Raw genomic sequence first — 13,549 nt, forward strand, 5'->3', positions numbered from 1 at the left:
CTGCATGCTCTCAGTTTGTATTCTCTGACAAATGCTTTGGTAGCACTATAATTCCCAGATAGATCCCACTTGCTTTACCAGTATTGCTTACATTTTTCTCTTCAGATCGTTGATCCAGATGGACCCCCTACACTATGCTTTTTACAAAGGAAACATACCAGGATGTTTCTGGCACACAGTATGCTTTGGTCTCCACAGACAATTAAAAGGAATAATGAATATGTGTAATATTGGTATAGGAAAGAATTTCATACACACAAAACATTAGAACCGAGTCCAGCTTGAACCTTGAGGTAGTCTGTGCACAAAGGACAAATGTGCAGCTGAAGGTTGACAGTCTCTCCACTTATAATAATGTTTTACAAATTAAAGGATGAGTTTCAAGGAGATGTTAGAAGATGGTTCAGTATATGTTTTCAGGCTGTGTTTACATCTTCAATTAATGTGGCTAAAAAGTACCATTCTTGACTACATTCCTTTTGATGGAAACTCTTTAACAAGGTTGGTTTTATGCAATTCACTTTGTTTGAGTATTTCTAATTTCGCGATCTCCGCTTTCCCCCTTTTTATGCTTCGAGGAGTGTATTTTTGTATGTGCGTCATATCCTCCATTACAGCAATGCACTAAGCTCAGCTTTCTGTTTTGTCACATGGCAGAGGGAACACACAAATATTGACACCAGAAAAAGCTTTAAGTGTTTTATTAAAAGTCAAACATAAGACTATTGCATGCAAATTGGTTCAAGATGGCTACAATATTAAGATTCTTTGGAGACATAGGGCCTCATTACAACTCTGCCGGTGCATTTTTTCTGGCAACCGCGAATGGGAAAGAACTGGGTCATGCCTAGTTCGGCGGACCCGGTAATTGCCCATTTGCGGGTGCCAGCAACAAGGGCCTCCCCATCCCCATTCGGCCCCATAGGGCCGAATGGGGATGGGGACGTCGGATGCACCGGTGCATCCGATGTGCTGTGCTCGTGGGTGCCGGTCTACCTGCCAGGGCAGACCTGGCGGTCAGACAGGCTCCCACGACCACAACACGTAGTATGTCGGTCCGGGAACTGCAGTACCGGCATGCTTACCGGCACCGTAGTTCCTGGACCGCCAGGGTCGTAATGAGGCCTGTAGTCTTTGAATTTAAGCTTATAAACGAAGGTCAGCATTGAGAAAGTTCCAGACAGCAAGCTCTGCTGTTTAGGTCGCTCTAGCCTACAGTCTTTATCACTTCTTTTGGGAACTGCAAGGTCTATCTGCCTTCCTCTGGGTTTAGGGCTTCCTCCCTTTACCTAAAGTCCCAAAAGTTCTCCCCTTCACTTCATTTCTCCTCTCTGTTACTTACTCCCCTCTTCTGGGTCAAGGGGCTCTCCCCTCTGTTCTTTTACTCAGGGATATGGTGCCCTGCTTACTAATCCACACCCAGGGGTATAGTGCCCTGCTCACTCTCCCAGTGATATAGGTGCTCTGCTCTATCTCACTCGTTATGATAGCACACTGCTCTTCTGGGCTCATCGTCCCAAGCCCCCAAGAGATTCCTAATGCAGCCGAGGCCTAACAGTGCGTTGTAGGGGCTCAGGAAAGTTGCAGGGGGCAGAGGGGTGTCAATCGAAGCTGCATTGTAGTAGATTATTATGTAACTGGGTGTAAATTGTACTAGAAAATGAAACGCCATTTTAGACAAGCAGCCATCCTGAAATGGCCCAAATGCCAAACATAGAAATGTGTGTGTGAACGCAGGAGCTGGTTGCAGGTTGGGCAGCAGTGGGGAAGGCCAAAATCCATGGGGATTCATAAACCTCTCATTGTCGCATAACAGCACATGTAACTCAAAAGGAATGTGCTCTACAAGGCCATGAGGGGGCCGAGAGCTCCCTGTGAACAGCCATTCGACGAGAAGGAGGGCACAAGCTTCTGACCTACCCCAGCCCAAATTCTAAGTTATAGTGTCCATATAACCCTGTCCCAAGAGCCCAGCATTCCAGAGTACAGGTCAGTCTCAGACCACCGACCATAAGCTGTTCGATTGTCAATCTATCAAGTCCTTGGTGGGAAGAGATGGAACGGTGCTGACGTGTCTGGGATTGAGCTGGGGTTTGTAAGATAGTGCTGCCTCGAAAGTAGCCTCTGCGCCCATGTCTGCAGTACCAGGTGCACATTAGGCCAGCAGGTAGGGCATGCTATTATTTGTAACTTTTAATTGCTAATTAGGAGCTGTGGACCTGGTGATGTACTAAGAAGAACCCCACATGGAAGAAGACAGACAGGAGTAGCTGGGACCAATGACATGGCATCACCTATGGAGCAGGCCGCCTATGTATAGGGTTGCACCAACCAGCTATGCGCAATTGTACCTTATCCAATGTACCTCAACTGCGGTCAAAAAAAGTAGGCAAAACTCTGGTCGGTTCCCACCTGTGCAAACATTGTTTTCCTTTGGAGTGGGGGAAGGAAGTATTTCTCTCTTTAAATGCTGCCGTTGAGTGAGAAAACCATTCTGCGCCACTAGTACCGCTGCTTGGGGGAGTTAGGAGTGGCATAAGCTTGGCATCATTTGGTTCTTTCTCTTCGAGGATCTGCGCCTGTTGACTAAGGGGTATATCTGGATGTACTAGTGTTTCCTGATAGTGTATTTTATCTTGAATCCCTAAAAGACACTCTGGAATCTGCTCCAGGTTTGCATTTGTAAACCGAATGCATCCTCGGAGATGCAGTCCCAAATATACTGTTTTCCTTTGGACCTGGTAGTTTATAACTAGTTTCTCTTTCAGGTGGCATGGGAATAGTACAGGGCTGGTCCTGTCAGTGCTACGCTCAAGCAAACCAGGGACTAGATACAACGTTGGCAATGTCACTTTGTCCCAGTTTGTATTTGTCACAGAGACGAGCTAGGACCACAGCATTGCTGGCATGTACTGACAGGCACACATACCACTCAAACTTGATGTATTGAGGTCCTTCCAATGTTTATGCGCTAATACCAGTTGAACGTTGCATAGGAAGGCATTTATGCTTCATAGTCCTCTCTCCATAGAGAGTGCATGTGATGCAAGTAAGGTCTTGAAAGAGTCGAGAAAGTTGAGCTCAGGCTGAGAAAGAGTGTTTAAGCTGAGATTGCTTGAGGCTTGTGTATGAAATAAATACTGACACAATTGAGATGACCACATGAGTCACAGAATTATTTATCCGGCTGCAGCTATAAGAAAATTCCACAGTGGCAATACATTTTTGGAATCTTTAATGCAGCAGTGATACAAAGATGCAAGGCTCATGTTCCAGACACATGAATTCAGTAAAGGGGTAAAAACTGGCAACTTCAAACTGAGAATGGAGGGCCAATTTCAGAAGAAACAAAACAAGTAAAAAGGAAATCAATAGTTTGATCAGGTGCACCCATGCAGGTGGCGCAAAATATTCAATGCATATATGTAAGTATTAGATGGAATGGGCTATGCCGATACCAGGAAAAGAGCCATGCTACTCAAACATTTGGATGTAGAAGAAAAGAGTCTTTTAGAGTGAACCTGTCTCTCCTCCCGTAGCAGAGGAAGCAGCACTAGATGTCTTCACTGAAGCTAAACTGCGCATGCAAACAAGGTTTGGAGACTAAAGGTCTACACCAGAAGGCAAGCAGTATCAAATCAATGGATGATTTCATAGCATCTTTCCATGAAATGGCAATCCTATGCAATCCGATGCAAATTTGGAACGACCAGTAAAGGCAGGATTAAGGATATATTGATGGTCAACTGAAGGGGCCAAAAGATTCAGGCGAACATTTTAACTGCACAGAATCAATGTTAAGAGGCACTGGCAATCGCAAGAGCAGCTGAAGAAATAGCTACGAGCACAAGCATAAAAACGTTCAAGATCATGCTGAATTTGAAGCCATATTGCAGAAAAAAGGTCAAAGCCCTGGGAGAAATCAAAAATACGATGGTTTCTGAACAGGAACCTTTACTGGAAATGGTGAGCACGGCATTTATTACAAGTGTGGAGATGAGCAAGTCTTGACAAATGATCCTAGATATCCAGGAAGGGAAGCTAGATGCTCAAATGTCAAGAAATAAGGACATTACACTTTGAACTACACATTCAGGAAAAGGTGCGAAGTGAGCTCTGTCACAATCTTCTCCCGTGAGATGGACATCAAGATGTCGGATGACCAATGGTTTTGGTAGTACAGAATCAAAGGAAAAAAACAAAGAGACTGTCAATTGAAGGTGAATGAGCATTAAGGTGGCCATACTAGCGAGACTCTGGACCTGATCTCAAAATATTACAGATAAACGCTCTGAGAACCTTTGTCGGAGGAAAGAATCTGCAACTAAAACCTTTTATAGGTCAAGCCTGTGGTGTATGGGGTTTATCGAGTAAACTGCATCACCTTCACAGTTTACACAAAACTCAATCTGAAATTCAAAGGAAGACAAACGCAAGGAAGGGTGTATTATGCCACAGATGCAGATGACCTGATGCTAGAATGCTATAATTAAAGGAAACTTAAGATATGACTAGATCCCTGCAGGAAGGAGCAGGCGTAGGTCGTGAACACAGAATCGATTGAAAACCTAATTGAAAATCATGCTGGAATGTTCAACAAAACGCTGAGGTGTGTGAAATGCTATACTCATTCGCTACAGTAATAGACCGTTGCGATTAATGTGTAGGCCCGGTTCAAATCACAGCTCAGAACAAACTGAGAAACCTGTTGGAGAACATAGAGAATTATCGAACCATCAAAGGAGTGGAAGTCCCGTGGTGGCTTAGTCACATGGCTGTACTCGCACCCACACTTCCTATTGCTTTTCCTACTTCCCTTCCACCTCGCTCCTTTCCCTCTACTCCCTCCTTCCGTATGTCCTGTACTTTTCTAATCCTCTCTTCTTGCTTCCTTCTCCCTTACTCCCTCTGCCTCCTCTTACTTCTGCTTTCACCTTTCCTCGTACCCACTACCTCTTTTCTCTTCTTGGCCCCTCCCTTCTCTTTTTCCCTTCCATAATGTAAATAGTTTTGTACTGCTTTCTGGTTTAATTCATTTGTTATGTAATGCTTGCTGTATATTGTTGGTTCCTCTTGTAAAGTGTTTTGGATTAAAATGCTATATAAATTCAATAAAATACAAATACAAAAGAAGACAGACACAGGCAAGCTGCGCGTGTGCATATTTGGAAGTCTACTGTGACAATATCCACTGACATGGTCCACTCTCCTCAAGGGGGAGCCACCCTCTTTCCTGCTAGGGAGGTGAGCACGCTAAGGTTACCACCCCGTAGGGGACAGGGCAAGCAGGATCTCACTGCGGGGTGACCAAACCCCCTTACAGAATAGGAAATCCCTGGACTATCCTCCCCTATCCTAAGACCTTTGCTGGTTATATGGGAATTGTATGGGCCACTGACTCCCAAATAGATACAGGACTGGCTGCCTTGTCTTCTGACCCCATTCAGATACTGTCAGAACATGAAGGGAAAACATTGAGAACAAACACGCCCCTTTTTGGGCTGGAACAAAAAGGGGCATTCGACACTGAGCGACAGTTGCCTGCTGAGCCTGACATTTGAGGGAGTGGAGAGATCCGTGGAAAGGCTGAGATGCTGGCAGGAGAAGAAGGAGTTGGGGATATCCGGTGTCCCTCGAGCCGAAAGACGAGCAGTGGACCAGGAGAAAAGAACCCATGAATAAGGCGGTTACCGGAAGGGAAACGTTATGATAGTGGGTGTGCAGAGAGGAGCCACCAAGAAGCCAAAGTCGCTGACTCCGAAACTCCATCTTCCCACGGATGACCGCCACAGAGAACCAGGTAGGCGGCCGATCTCAGAGCTGTGGGACTGGAAGGCTGAAGATACCCTCAGGGTGGGGTGAGAACTAGTACACCTCAAAGTGAGGCGAGACAAGGCACAGCCGAAGCACGGCTACAAGAAGCTATACCGCAGGATGGGGAGCCAAGCAATATACCCCAAGGTGGGGGTGAGAACAAGCATACCTCAAAGCGGGGCAAACCAAAACACAGCCCAAATCGGGCTACCCAAAACCATAACCCAAGATGGGGAGCCAACCAACGTATCCTGGAGTGGTGAAAAAACAAATCTACCCCAAGCTGGTGGGACAGATTTTATGGCCTCAAATGGGCTAAAAGAAACCATATCCAAGAACAGGGTACTATATTTCCAACCCTGAGCAAGGACTTAGACAATGATAGACCAGGACGTGCAAGGAGAAAACAAATCCCAGAGAGGGGTACGAGATACCACAAGCAAGAGCGAGAACAACCCAGTCCCAAAACAGGACATCCAAAATCACTGGCTGAGTCGGCCTGAGAAAAATGACAATCACTGCTTTAAAGAGTAGGACCAAAGCCCGGGTTGGGGAATCCAAAGAAGTTATTGGACATGGAGTAGTGAGCTACACAATGACCAAGGCTGGTTCATTAATAAAAGACTGATACAAACATTCAAAAACAACTAATCGGAGACTATGATACTTTGAGATCTCCCGAAGAGGGAGAAGAGAAGAGGCGAGAAACTTATTAGAAACTGGAACTCTAATAAAGGCCCACAGGCCGCATTCCTTGTGACTAAGAAAGATCACGAGGGGGTCCAAAGTCAGTCACCATTCCTTGGTTGTGAGGGGGGGGGTTAAAGAGACCTTCCTGTGTTTATTACCTTTTTATCTTGTTTTTAAAATTTGTAGGGAGAGAATCAACCCTAGAATAGGTTTTCTGGTTAACATACTTAGTTTGCTTTAGAGGACATCCGACTAGCACCCTTTAGATTGCTTTCTTCCTAGGACGGTGCTTTACACGTTAGGGAGAGAGTAGTATTTTTATTGGTGAAAAATACATTCCCTTAAGAAAATGAGTGTCCGTCTCTTGATTCTGACTACTAACTACTACACGCCACACACACATCACAACAGATAATTAACCACTCCCTAACACATCTGAGTTATGAGATGATATTTTATTTGTATCGCGCTTGTACACAAGTGTTTCAGAGCGCGACTAGGCAAGGGAGGGGAACAAGGGAGAACACAGCACAACATAAAAACAATCTTACTAGGCCCAGTGACATTGGGAACGCCCAAGTGCATGGGAAAGGGAAAAGGGAAAAAGTGCATGGAAGGGGGAGAGTGGAAGTGCAGAAGTTACTAGGTAAAGCTGCACTATTTTCCCTGCTAGATATGTGCATTGGCCATCACCAAATCCTACTGCATAACACCTTGAAAGATCTCATGGCATTCATAACACCACTAGTAATATACCACTTCAACAGTATGCCATTTTGTCCCTCATCCGCTGCTTCCATTTTCCAGCAAATGGTGGACCATATACTAAAGCAAGTGATGTCATTTATTTTCAAGACAATCGACCTCATTCCAAGTCTGGCAGGCCAGAAATAAGGGTGCCGGTAGCAACATACTGGTACCCGTTCCGTAACCGCCAGACTACGAGTTTACCTGCAGCAGCCGGTGCTCCCGGCAGGTCGCATCGTTAGTAACAGTGCCAGTGCTTCTGTGTCTCTATTCCTGCGGAGTCCTATAGGACTGGCACCTGGATATCAGCCGGTGGAAACGGTGTTACGAGGTCGGCAGCAACCCGCTGGTAGCACCAGCAGACCTCATAATGAGGCCCAATGTGCTGGTTAATGGAGAGAATCAAGTAGAGCACAAGTGCATCATTAAACACAGTGATTGATATATTAAAGGCTAGGCTAAGCCTGGTACCGCTGCAAGAGAAATGTCTTCTCCAGCATGGGGTCTTGCATGGATTCACATGCTCATGAATATTCCCAGTCGTCAGGCTGTGAATCCTTGGTAATATAACGCTGTTTAGCGTTAAGCTAAAAGCTACATGTTGCTTATATAACCTATTGCTGTCACTTTGGGTTGTACTGCCCCAGCCAATGACATCCGTCCTCCTCAGCTCCACCCCTGGTGGCCATCTTCAGATTTTTACAGCATGTTTTCGTGTCGGGAGTCCTCGAGTTTCACTCTTTGATTTTCTTGTTGAGTTTTGCCTATTTTTGATTAGTCTTTCCATCAGTCACTGCGTGATTTATGGCAATGGGGATCTGTTGCCGGTAGCGTTCCGGTGTATCGTCGGACCTCAGAATCATGTGTAGCTGTTGACTTGGGCCTACTGCACGTGGTATGGAAGACGCATCGAAGAAGAGCCTTTTTAGCGCCTGTTCGAAATGCAGAAGATCACCATCTACTGCCTTCATCGGATCACAATGAAGATGGATGTTCGAGTCCTTCTCCTCTAAGATGCGGCAAGACCATCATAGATGGTTGGTAGAATGGATCGACGAGGGTAGGTCCTCTGACTCAGCGTCTGAACGCAGCCATGCCTCTGCCACAGCCAGCCTGCCAAAAGAGCCTACTCCCTCTGGCATGAGGTTGAGATGCTTTGAGGACACTTTCAAGGGGAAAATACCTAAAAAGGAAAAGTCGTGCCACGCTCGGAGTTCTCCGTCGATGAGCGTTGCAGCGTCTCAGTCAACTGGGTCTATGAACACAAAGACGATCCCTTCATCTGAGGGCTGGCGATCGTCAAAATATCTTCATTATCGACTGGTCAAGCACCATGGACCTACAAGACTGTTGACGAAACATAAGGATTAGTATTCCAAGTCCTCATCGATTACTTTGTCTACGGCCAGACTGTCGTCGACTTTGTCGACGAAGACCACATCGACACCATCATCCACCAAGCCGGCAGTACCTGTTTTCGTCTCACCGACCTCGTCGACGGCAACGGTTACCGTCTCAACAGTGACTACGACCGCTACAAGGGTGGCCCTGCCTCCAAGGAATCCGTAGGTGGCAGCTGGGGCTGCCCCACTGACGCTAACTTCATTAGGAGCCTCAGTGATTGGCTTCTTCCGTATGGGATCCAGTTGCCTCCAGCACTCCCTTTTCTCCCTAGACTGACCAGGCCCGCACAGCCCCTCACTTTTTCTCCAGTGAGGCCTTCCAGGGTGTCACTCTCTTCTCCGTTGGTTCTGCCTTCAACTCTGTCAGATGATGTTTCCCAGAGGGCGTCTTTTCGGACCCAGACAGTGGTCATGGTGACCCTGATCGGCAACCATCTCGCCCTACGAGTTCTTGGCCTCATGTCCCCTTACTGGCACCTTCAGCTCCTAGGGATGTGTCAATTGACATTTCTACCACTCTCCATAACGGTCTTGGAGTTTCAGCAACGTCTTCCACCACTGGTTTCCAGCCCTCTAGTAGTTCCCAACCTAGTGCTGGCTAGAAGTCCTGCAAGACCGTCCCGACCTCGCCAGACACCACCCCGTTTGGCTCCAGCTGTTCCACAGCCGCTACCTGTTCCACTCCCTCCTATCCTGCGGGAGCCTGATCTTACAGGCACGGATACAACTACTGACACCAACCTGGACATGGATGGTACTCAGGAGACAGATGAGTATGATGTCTACATCCCAGCGGATGCCGAGCTGCCAGACGCATACTTGCCTGTAAGAGACTCTCCGTATGAGATTGGATCATTTCAAGCCTTGATCTCCTGGAGAAAAAGCCTTGTCTATGAGGAGAAAAAGAAGGAAGGTTTTCCCTTTCAACGTTGTGAGTCCACCAGGAAGACGGCCGTCTCTATTCCTCGATGTCTGGGAAGACGGCCTGGTGATAATGAGAAACCCTTACTCTGCTCCTTCCAAAAAGGGGCATTTTGAGAAGATGTAGTACAGGGTTCCGGACACAGCACCCAAATGCCTCAGGATCCGTTCCACACCTGACTTTGTGGTCTCTGCAGCAGCAAGAAAAAGGTTGTAAAACCTTTCTTCGTCTTGCACAGTCCTGCCGGACCAGGGGGGGAAGAAGTTTGATGCTTCTGGAAAGTGCATCACTACAACAGTGGCGTCCATGTGCAAGTTCCCCAATGCACTAGCCATTCCCTCTCATGATTATAATTGAACTTTTATAACAAGCATAATACCAACGAGTGGTTTCTAAGCACGGGATCGGGTTTCGAACCTGTGTAGCGCTGCGTTGTCTTGTTTCCAAGAAAAATGCGTTGCCCCTGACATATCCTCCTTCGCCGATGGATACGATAGAGGGCTTTGGTACAAGCTGGGCCCCTTACTTGAATTCCTCCCAGATGACAAAAAGGTAGAGACCCTAGCAGGCGAGGTGGCCTCCGACCATGCTATCACCAACGCCCTGGACATTGCAGACTCTGGATTCTGGCAAATGCGTAATGGAGTAGATTTATTCCGCCAAGACTGGCTCAAGGCCACTAGCTTCTGCCTGGATGTACAGGCTAGGGTGGTGGACAAATGCGCTTTGACTGGGAGAACCTCTTCGGAAAGGCAGTGGATAAGTCTCTCCTGGCTATCAAGATGGACACTGAGATGGCACGTTTTTTGGGCACGCTTCAGTTGAGGTGGCAGGCTTTCGCTCCACTAAGGGAAAGGTCTCCAGAACCTCAAAAGTTCTCAGTCCAGGCGACCGTCACAGGAGGCATATTGAGGACGTTTGCAAGCCTACAGGGGAAGTGCTCAACGTTGTCGCACCTCAGCAGCCAGGACGCCAGCAGCTAAAGGAGCCTGACCCGGCCGAGGGCCTTTGCCCCCATTTTCGCACCCCGTGGGAGGCCAGCTGTCGAAATTTGTCCACTAGTGGTGCAACATCTCCATGGACAAATGGGTTCTCAATATCATCTAACATGGGCACAACTTGGAGTTCCAAAACAAATGGTCTTGTATCCCTCCCATCTCAAAGCATGAGCAGCCTGGGGCCCAACTCCTCAAGGAAATCCAAGCCATGTTGCGGAAATGGGCAATAGAGCCTGTCCCTCTACAACTGCGGGAATCCGGAGTATGCTCCAGATACTTTCTGGTTCAGAAAAAGTCCAGAGGGTGGAGAACCATCCTGGACTCAAGACGTTTCAACAAGTTCATGAAATCCCAGAAGTTCAGGATGGTCGATTTGAAGCACATGCTTGAGCAGCTGGAAAGAGGGGATTTCCTGCTGTCACTGGATTTGGTGGATGCATATTTTCACATCTCCATTCATCCACAACACTGACAGTTCCTCTGGTTCATTGTCTAAGGAAGACACTACCAATTCAAGGCATTGCCTTTCGGCCTGAAATGAGCCCCATGGGTCTTCACCAAGTGCTTGATTCTTGTGGCAGCTTTTCTTTACCGCCGGGGGGTCTGCATCTATCTATACCTGGATGACTGGCTAATATGGACCTGCTCCCACGACCTGGCAGCACGGCATACAGCAGAAACGATACAGATCCTAAACTCTCTGGCATTCTTCATACATTATCCTAAATCCTGCAGAGTGCCGTCCCAGAACCTACTATTTCTGTGTTCACACTTCAAAACGGTCATGTTTCTGGCAACAGTCAGAAGACAGGATAAAAGCCATCCCAGGGATGGTTCAGTGGCTGTCGGCGGCTAAGATTGCAACAGGTCCGGTCCATCAAATCCCTCTTAGGCCTCTTGTATTTATCTGGTTCCTTAGTTCAGAATGCGGATCAGACCACTTTAAGAATTCCTGGACGCCAGATGGAAACCAGTCACCGGCTAGTGGACCAACATGATCACCCTCAATCAGGCATTCCGTCAGGCCCTTCACTGATGGTCCATTCGCCCTCATCTCTCGCAGGGTGCTCACTTTCAGATCCCTGTGTATCACCAGACAGTAACAGTGGACGCCTCTCTGGAAAGTTGGGGCACCCACACGGAACAATCCTGCGCCAGAGGCCTCTGGCTTCCAGAAGAACAGGGGTTGCACATTAACATCCTGGAACTACAGGCAGTTTTCTGGGCCCTCAAGTGTTTTCAGCCTCAGCTCCAGGGGACGGTGGTACAGGTCTTCACAGGCAACACCACCACCATGTTTTACATCAGGAAACCGGGTGAAATGAGCTCCCCTGTTCTCCAGAAGCTGTGGCACTGGGCCATAGCTCAACAGATGTTTCTCGTCCCATTTCACCTAACAGGTGTTCAAAACACCATCGCGGTCCGTCTCAGCAGGGAGCTGTGGTCCTGCCACAAGTGGAAGCTTCACCAAGCACAAGTGTCTCGTCTCTTCAAAGAATGGGGTCACCCTCAAATCGATCTCTTTGCGACAACGTCCAACACCAAGTGCCAAAGAATTCCCAGCAGGTATTCACAGGCCAGGAGTCTGTGGGATGCCTTCTCATTTCCTTGGGAGAGCCTCTTCCTGTGCGTATTCCTGCCAATTCCTCTGTTGCTAAGAGAGATCAACAAACTCAGACAATGTCCCTGCAAGATGATCCTCATTGCGCTGGCGTGGCCTAGGCAGATCTGGCACTCAGACCTCCTCCATCTGTCGGTTATCCAAGCCGTCAAACTGCCTTCTCTTCCAGACATGCTCTCCAGGGAAGGAGGGTCAGTTCTGCCCCTGCATGGGAGCTGACTGTGGTGCTGTCGAGAATGAGGGGGGCCCTGTTTGAACCTATGCATCAGGCCTCTTTGAAGTTTCTATCTTGGAAGACCCTGCGTTCCTAGTGGCTGTTACCTTTGGCAAGCTTGTTAGGGAAATACAGGCTCTCTCATGTAAGCCTCCATATTTGTCGTTCCGCTCTGTAAGGTGGTTATACAAACTCATCCTTCCTTTATGCTAAAGGTCCCGTCAGACTTTCATTTGAATGAACCTTTAGTTCTGCCAACCCTTATTCACCTGCTGAGCGATCTTTGCATTCACTGGACGTTGCACGCGCCTTGAAGTTCTATGTAGCTCGCACAAAGTACTTTCAAAAGACTTCTCAGCTTTTCATCAGTTTTGGACCTATGGGGCAAGGGAAGGAAGGAAGGCCCTTTGCAAGGCCTTCAATCTTCAGGTGGCTCTACGATTGTATCATACATTGACATCAGTTGGCCAACAGACTGTTGCCAGACCGGCCGAGAACCCACTCCACCAGAGCCATTTCATTGACCACAGTGTTCCTCTCTGGTGTTCTGCTTGGATATCTGCAGGCCGGCTATGTGGTGGTCTACCCACTGCTTCATGAAATTCAACTGTCGACAGGGATTCCAGTGAGGAGTCTCGTGTCGGACAAGTGGTGCTTCGCAACCTGTTTGCATGAGGTGAGTCTGTTCCAGGGGTAAGTGTATTGCTTCTGCTGAGCCTTGCCACCTCCCGGGGTTGTATAACTGTAATGCTGTTTAATCGTATTCATGAGCATGTGAATCCATGTAAGACCCCATGCTGGAGAAGGAAAACGTTACTTACCTGTAACTCTTGTTCTCCAGCATGGGTCTTGCATGGATTCACATGCAAAACCTCCCTTTTCCCCCTCTTATTTCCTACTGCCACATTACCTTCACAACCAAATCTGAAGATGGCCACCACGTTGGAGCTAAGTAGGACAGATGTCATTGGTTTGGACAGTATGACCCACCCAAAGTGACAGCAATAGGCCAAATAAGCAACATCCGTTTTTAACTTGAAGCTCAACTGCTTTATATTACCAAGGATTCCCAGCCTGACGACAGGGAATATTCATGAGCAAGGTAAGTAACTTGTTCTTTTTTTTTTTTTAAGTTTTCAT

At 47.5% G+C, this 13,549-nt stretch overlaps 1 protein-coding gene across 1 annotated transcript in view; it reads left to right on the forward strand.

Annotated features, from left to right (window-relative positions):
- The window catches only part of SSH1 (slingshot protein phosphatase 1), a 1,301,854-nt gene that overhangs the window by 455,878 nt on the left and 832,427 nt on the right, over positions 1 to 13,549 (forward strand). The gene's annotated exons all lie outside the window — the stretch shown is intronic.

Source organism: Ambystoma mexicanum, chromosome 10 (genome assembly GCF_040938575.1).
Source record: "Ambystoma mexicanum isolate Mex_15411 chromosome 10, UKY_AmexF1_1, whole genome shotgun sequence".
In the NCBI taxonomy this organism is placed as follows: Eukaryota; Metazoa; Chordata; class Amphibia; order Caudata; family Ambystomatidae; genus Ambystoma; species Ambystoma mexicanum.